The following is a 6,817-nucleotide window of genomic DNA, read 5'->3' as shown; positions in this document are numbered from 1 at the left end:
TTAACTATTTTGTTTGGTTCAATTCTGCAATGCGGTGTTCAATAGTTGTGGGCGCATTCTGTTATTGTATACCATGTGAGGAATAAATTGAATTTGGCTGTAGTAATACATGAGAAACAAATACAATTGCTATATTTCCAAGTTGTTAAGTATGCTTGGTTTGGTTAACTGTCTGATCTTCTACTAGGAGTATGTTATATTGTGCAATGTGGTGCTCAGTTAATGTTTGGTTCATTTGTTGTGGTGTTTAGTTAACTGTTTGGTTTAATTCTGCAATGCGATGTCCAATTGTCGTGGGTAGAAGTTTTTATTGTTGTGCATGTGAGGAATAAATCAAATTTGGCTGCACTTAATACATGAGAAACATATACAAGTGCTATATTTCCTAGTTCTTAATCATGCTTAGTTTGGATAAATGGGATTTCCATGTGGCTTGAATTAATCTGATGAATTTGCAATGTGCTTATTTTGCATCAACATATTTTACTGATAGCATGCAAACTCTTACTTAACCTGATGACTAACTACCTTATATGTGTTGCAGGGAAACAATGGGAAGTACTGAGGTTTACAATCGAGGTTAGCACGTGCATGGTCCATTGTCTAATAGCACATTATTGTGCAATTGCAAGAACCATTCTAATATTTAGGTTTTTAACAATTTTTTCTTGCACATGTAGGTCCTGCTATCAGAGGTTTTGACCCACTGTTCGATCCTTTTTGCATATGGGGAAATGAGTTGTCCATGAATATCAGTCAAGTCAAGAAACTCACAAAGATTGTTAGGATAAAGAAATTAGCGAAAAAAACAACAAGATCTTTGTCTGCACAATGAAGCCTTTTTTATTCCTTTGCCCCATTTCCAATATAGAGAAGATATTTATGCACATCCTTGTTTCCAGGCCTTTTCAAAGCAGTTCACTGATGATTACCTCTCAAACCACCTGTATGGTCTGGAGGCGAGGAAGGTATTCATACAACACCCACGGTTCAATATTGAAGTGTTCCTGAAGAGGACGAAGGATGGACGGTCAATCATCCACAGGCACTGGCCTAAAGTTACAAAGACCTTCAACACCAATGAAGGCTCAATATTCGCCTTCTGTTTCAACAGTTTTCCAGATGAGATACATCTGTCTATGTACCGTCTATGATGCTAATTTCGAAAGGTTATAGATGTTGCATGTGAAACTTGGTGCTGGTGTAGTTGTGTAATGGGTTAGCTGAGTGCTGAAGCTATATGATGTTGTACTCTGATGTATTTCAATTATGAAAATGAAATATATTGTGTGCTTAATACGAAATGTCAATTAGATTAATAAATGGATTATTAATAATCAGATAATTAGCCTGCTAATTGGGTTTTTCTATTGCAAACGGTTATTGAGAAAACACCGTGTGCGATGCATTCAATAACGCACACAGTTTCTAGGAATAAACTGTGTTAGATTAATGAACAATCACACACGACATCCTCTTGAATACTGTTTGCGTTAGGCCACCTGGCGCAAACGTTTACCACATAAAAACTATGTGTGATGGACAGCCCTTGACACACAGTTTCTTCTAGGCACCGTGTGTGATGCATTCAATAACACAAATGATAAAATTGTTAATACCGTGTGCAATGGAAACTCTATCACAAACGATTTAACGGAGAAAATTGTGTGTGATGTACTTGTGAACAGAAACGTTTTCCTTGGAGCGACTGTATGGGATGTATATATGAACGGAAACGTTTAGCGGTGACTGACTGTGTGGGATGTACTTACGACCGGAAATGATTTCGTCTGTATAATTGTATTTTTTTAGCACTACTGTACGTATTTCTATATTTGAGTGCTCGCCGATCGCACACGACCTCATTTTGCCGAGCGTGTGTGCCAGGAGGGCATATCCCCGACGGTTTCTGGGTCATGTGGGAACTACCCCCCTATCGCCCACACTCACTAGGCGACGGTTCCAAATGCCTTCGCGGAAAGGTGTTAAAACCGTTTGTATAGCACCTCGCTGTACTAGTGAGGGTCGTACTTAAAATAGACTTTGAAAAAGCTTATGACAAAGTCAAATGGCCCTTTCTTCAACAGACTCTCGGAATGAAAGGATTCTCTGCAAAGTGGCGCGCAATGATCCATAGCTTCGTTTCAGGAGGCAGTGTTGCCATTAAGGTCAATGATGACCTTGGACACTATTTTCAAACGAAGAAGGGATTGCGACAAGGTGACTCGATATCGCCCATGCTATGCAATATAGTGGCAGATATGCTAGCAGTCATGATTGAGCGTGCCAAGGCTGATGGACAAATTGATGGGGTAGTAAATCATCTAGTTGATGGTGGCCTCTCCATACTTCAGTATGCCGATGATACGATTCTCTTCATGGATCATGACCTCGAGAAAGCGAGAAATCTGAAATTAATTTTACCAGGATTCGAGCAACTCTCAGGTCTTAAGATCAATTTTCATAAAAGTGAATTGTTTTGCTTTGGCGAGGCCCAAGACGAGGCTCACCTGTACGCCAACCTGTTCGGATGCGGGTTTGGGCCAGTTTCCGATCACATATTTGGGGATACCGATACATTATCGGAGACTCACAAATGCTGAATGGAAACACGTCGAGGAGAGGCTGCAAAAAATACTTAGCAGTTGGAAAGGTAAGCTATTGTCTCTAGGAGGAAGATTGGTCCTAATAAATTCAGTACTAAGTAATATGGTACTATATATGATCTCCCTCTTCCAGTTGCCGAAAGGAGTTTTACATAGATTGGATTATTTCTAATCAAGATTCTTTTGGCAAGGAGATAGCGAGAAAAATAAATATCGACTGGCTAAATGGAGTGTGGTTTGTCGCCCCAAAGACCAAGGCGGGTTGGGCATTCATGACCTTGAGGTTAAGAATAGGTCCCTACTTGGTAAATGGTTGTTTAAATTACTGACGGAAGATGGTGTATGGCAAACCCTCCTCAGATGGAAATATGTGGGCTCCAAGGCGGTATCCCAAGTATACTGGAAGTCGGGGATTCTCACTTTTGGGCGGGTCTAATGGCTACGAAGAAATATTTCTTCTGCTATGGATCTTTCTCGATTAAGGATGGCTCGGAAATTAAATTCTAGGAGGATAAGTGGCTAGGAAATGGAACTCCCCGGGAAAAATATCCTGCTCTATACAATATTGTGCATCACAAGAGTGATACCATCGCCACGGTAATGGAACCATTTCCGCCAATGTGACATTCAGAAGGGATTTATTCGGACCCAGACTACAATCATGGACATCCTGCTCCAGCGGTTGTCCACGGTGCAATTGTCACATGGGTCCGATGTATTCTGATGGAACCTACATGAGAATGGACAGTTCTCACTGGAGTCTATTTATAGAGCGTTAATCCAGTCTGATGTCCCAGTTGATAATAACAAGAAGATCTGGAAGATGAAGATACCGCTTAAGAATAAAATCTTCGCACGGTATCTTCGTCGCGAAGTCATTCTTAGTAAAGATAACTTTATTTAGAGGAATTGCCATGGAAGTCCGCAATGTGTCGTTTGTCACCATGATGAGACAATAAAACATTTATTCTTCCAATGCAAATTGGCTCGTTCTAGATGGTCAGTCATCCAAATAGCTTCTGGTTTATATCCTCCTTGTAGTGTTGCTAATGTATTTGGCAACTGGCTACATGGGATTGATCACATGTTTTTAACGCTAAAAGTACTTCTCTTATGCAGGCTATCTACAGATGTACCGGGACTCTTCGTTTATGGTCCTCTCTACAACATGTGGAGAATTGAGACTTGTTTATGGAGGTGTGTACACGATTGGAGGCTACAACGAGGGATACTTTTACCCAACATGGGTGGCAGCATGATCTTAGGATCCCCCCCCCCTCCGCTTTAGGCGTTATACGGATACTACATGTTTTCCTTGTATTTCGCCTTTTTATATTATTTTTTATTTAAATGAGAGGACATTGTTTGGCTGCGTGCATCTTAGCTATGCAGAGGCCGGGTGTAATGCTTAAATCTTTTAAGTAATAAAGTGCCTCTTTTCCAAAAATATAATGTGTAAATATTATTTCGTAATGAATCTAGTTAAGAAAATTTGGTGTTTTAAATATTGCTATAATTTTATATAGATTTGGTCAAATTTAATGAGGTTTGACTTAGCAACAAGGTAGAGCTTCAATTATTTTGTAACAGAGTAATTAACAATGACACTCTAACATGGGAGATATAATAAGAGCATGGTTAATAATACAGCCAATAATCTGAGGAGTTGCCATGTCATCTATAGCCAGCATTGTGGTTCGCATGTACAATAGTAAATTTTATATGTGTACTATTTTATTAGTAGTTGGTCCATCTTACAATCTCATAAAGCGTCTTGGGGTTCGTGCTAGAGCCTACTACTAATCAAGAGCCCGCTTCTCTTCTCTCTCCTCTTCTCTCTTCTCCAACTAAGTGAGATATAATAGTCTATTCCTTATAGTATGCTTATGTCACCTTATTGTACTTGCTCTAAGTTGGTGATCGTAAGCATGTACAAATACATGCAATCTTTATTTATTACTCCCTCCGTTTTAAAATAAGTGACTCAAGTTTGTACTAACTTTGTAGTAAAGTTAGTACAAAGTTAAGTCACTTATTTTGGGACGGAGGGAGTAGTAATAATAATAAATGATAATAAAATGACGACGCAAAGAAATTATACAAACCAGGGTTGATTATTTAGTGTATATACCAAATTAAACTAAACTGGGGTTTGGGTATCAGAAATGGGTATCCTGATATAAGTATCTAGGGAGAACATGGGCCTCCTCATAGCTCAGCGATTTCTGGCCGTCAGATCTATTGTTTGATGCGTTTTCAGCCGTCAGATCAGGCCACCGGAGGACCTCGGCCGTTGCATCGACCCGGTAACACTGCTACAATGAATAGTTACCTCCCGCTGTAAAAGATCTCGTGCCACCGCCTGTAATTCTCGTGCCACGCCGAGGGCATTTTAATCATTTCACTATAGGGTATAAAATCTCACCAGCTCCCCGTAGAACCCTAGCCGCTCGCCCCGCCGCCTCGCTCGTCCTGCCCTGCCGTCTCGCCCGTCCCGCCGCCCCGTCGTCTCGCCCGCCCCACCTCCCCGCCCCGCCCCGCCCGTCCCGCTCGCCGTGGCCGTGGCTGATGACCGTGGCCCCGCCATCCCGCCCTGTCGTCTCGCCCGTCCCGCCGCCCCGTCGTCTCGCCCGCCCCACCGCCCCGCCCCGCCCCGCCCGTCCCACTCGCCGTGGTCGTGGCCGATGACCGCGGCCCCGCCGTCCCGCCCTGCCCGCCGCGGCGGCCATGGACGGTCCTTGCTGCGCCGCATCCCCCGCCGGTCCTCCTTCTCCTCCTCCCGCACGCGCGCCGCGCCCTCACCTCTCTCTCTTCCTCCAAACCCTGCACCGCGCCCGCCTCCCAGCCCCGCCGCCGTCGTCTTCTTTGCCCAGCGGCCGCCGCCGCACCGCATGCTTGTGTGCAGGGGCGAGAAGGGGAACCACCGCCCGCCCCCGGAGCGCGAGAGGTGAGACAGCGCCCAGATCCACGGCGGCATCGACGCGCCGTCGTCCACCTGAGCCGCTATGGTCTCACCCTGCTGTGCTCCTTCCCCTCCACAGTGTTGGGGAACGTAGTAATTTCAAAAAAAATCCTACGCACACGCAAGATCATGGTGATGCATAGCAACGAGAGGGGAGAGTGTTGTCTACGTACCCTCGTAGACCGACAGCGGAAGCGTTATCACAACGCGGTTGATGTAGTCGTACGTCTTCACGATCCGACCGATCAAGTACCGAACGTACGGCACCTCCGAGTTCTACACACGTTCAGCTCGATGACGTCCCTCGAACTCCGATCCAGCCGAGTGTTGAGGGAGAGTTTCGTCAGCACGACGGCGTGGTGACGATGATGATGTTCCACCGACGCAGGGCTTCGCCTAAACTCCGTAACGGTATTATCGAGGTGTAATATGGTGGGGGGCACCGCACACGGCTAAGAGATCTCAAGGATCAATTGTTGTGTCTCTGGGGTGCCCCCCTGCCCCCGTATATAAAGGAGCAAGGGGGAGGCAGCCGGCCAAGGGGAGAGGCGCGCCATAGGGGGGAGTCCTACTCCCACCGGGAGTAGGACTCCTCCTTTCCTTGTGGGAGTAGGAGAAGGGAAGGGGAAAGGAGAAAGAAGGAAGGGTGCGCCCCCCTTCCCTAGTCCAATTCGGACCAGACCATGGGGAGGGGTGCGGCCACCTTTTGAGGCCTTCCTCTCCTTTCCCGTATGGCCCATTAAGGCCCAATACGAATTCCCGTAACTCTCCGGTACTCCGAAAAATACCCGAATCACTCGGAACCTTTCCGAAGTCCGAATATAGTCGTCCAATATATCGATCTTTACGTCTCGACCATTTCGAGACTCCTCGTCATATCCCCGATATCATCCGGGACTCCGAACTCCTTCGGTACATCAAAACTCAATAAAACTGTCATCGTAACGTTAAGCGTGCGGACCCTACGGGTTTGAGAACTATGTAGACATGACCGAGACACGTCTCCGGTCAATAACCAATAGCGGGACCTGGATGCCCATATTGGCTCCCACATATTCTACGAAGATCTTTATCGGTCAGACCGCATAACAACATACGTTGTTCCCTTTGTCACCGGTATGTTACTTGCCCGAAATTTGATCGTCGGTATCTCGATACCTAGTTCAATCTCGTTACCGGCAAGTCTCTTTACTCGTTCCGTAACACATCATCCCGCAACTAACTCATTAGTCACAATGCTTGCAAGGCT

This window comes from Triticum aestivum, chromosome 7D (assembly GCF_018294505.1).
Source record: "Triticum aestivum cultivar Chinese Spring chromosome 7D, IWGSC CS RefSeq v2.1, whole genome shotgun sequence".
NCBI lineage: Eukaryota > Viridiplantae > Streptophyta > Magnoliopsida > Poales > Poaceae > Triticum > Triticum aestivum.
This window is presented reverse-complemented; position numbering follows the sequence as displayed.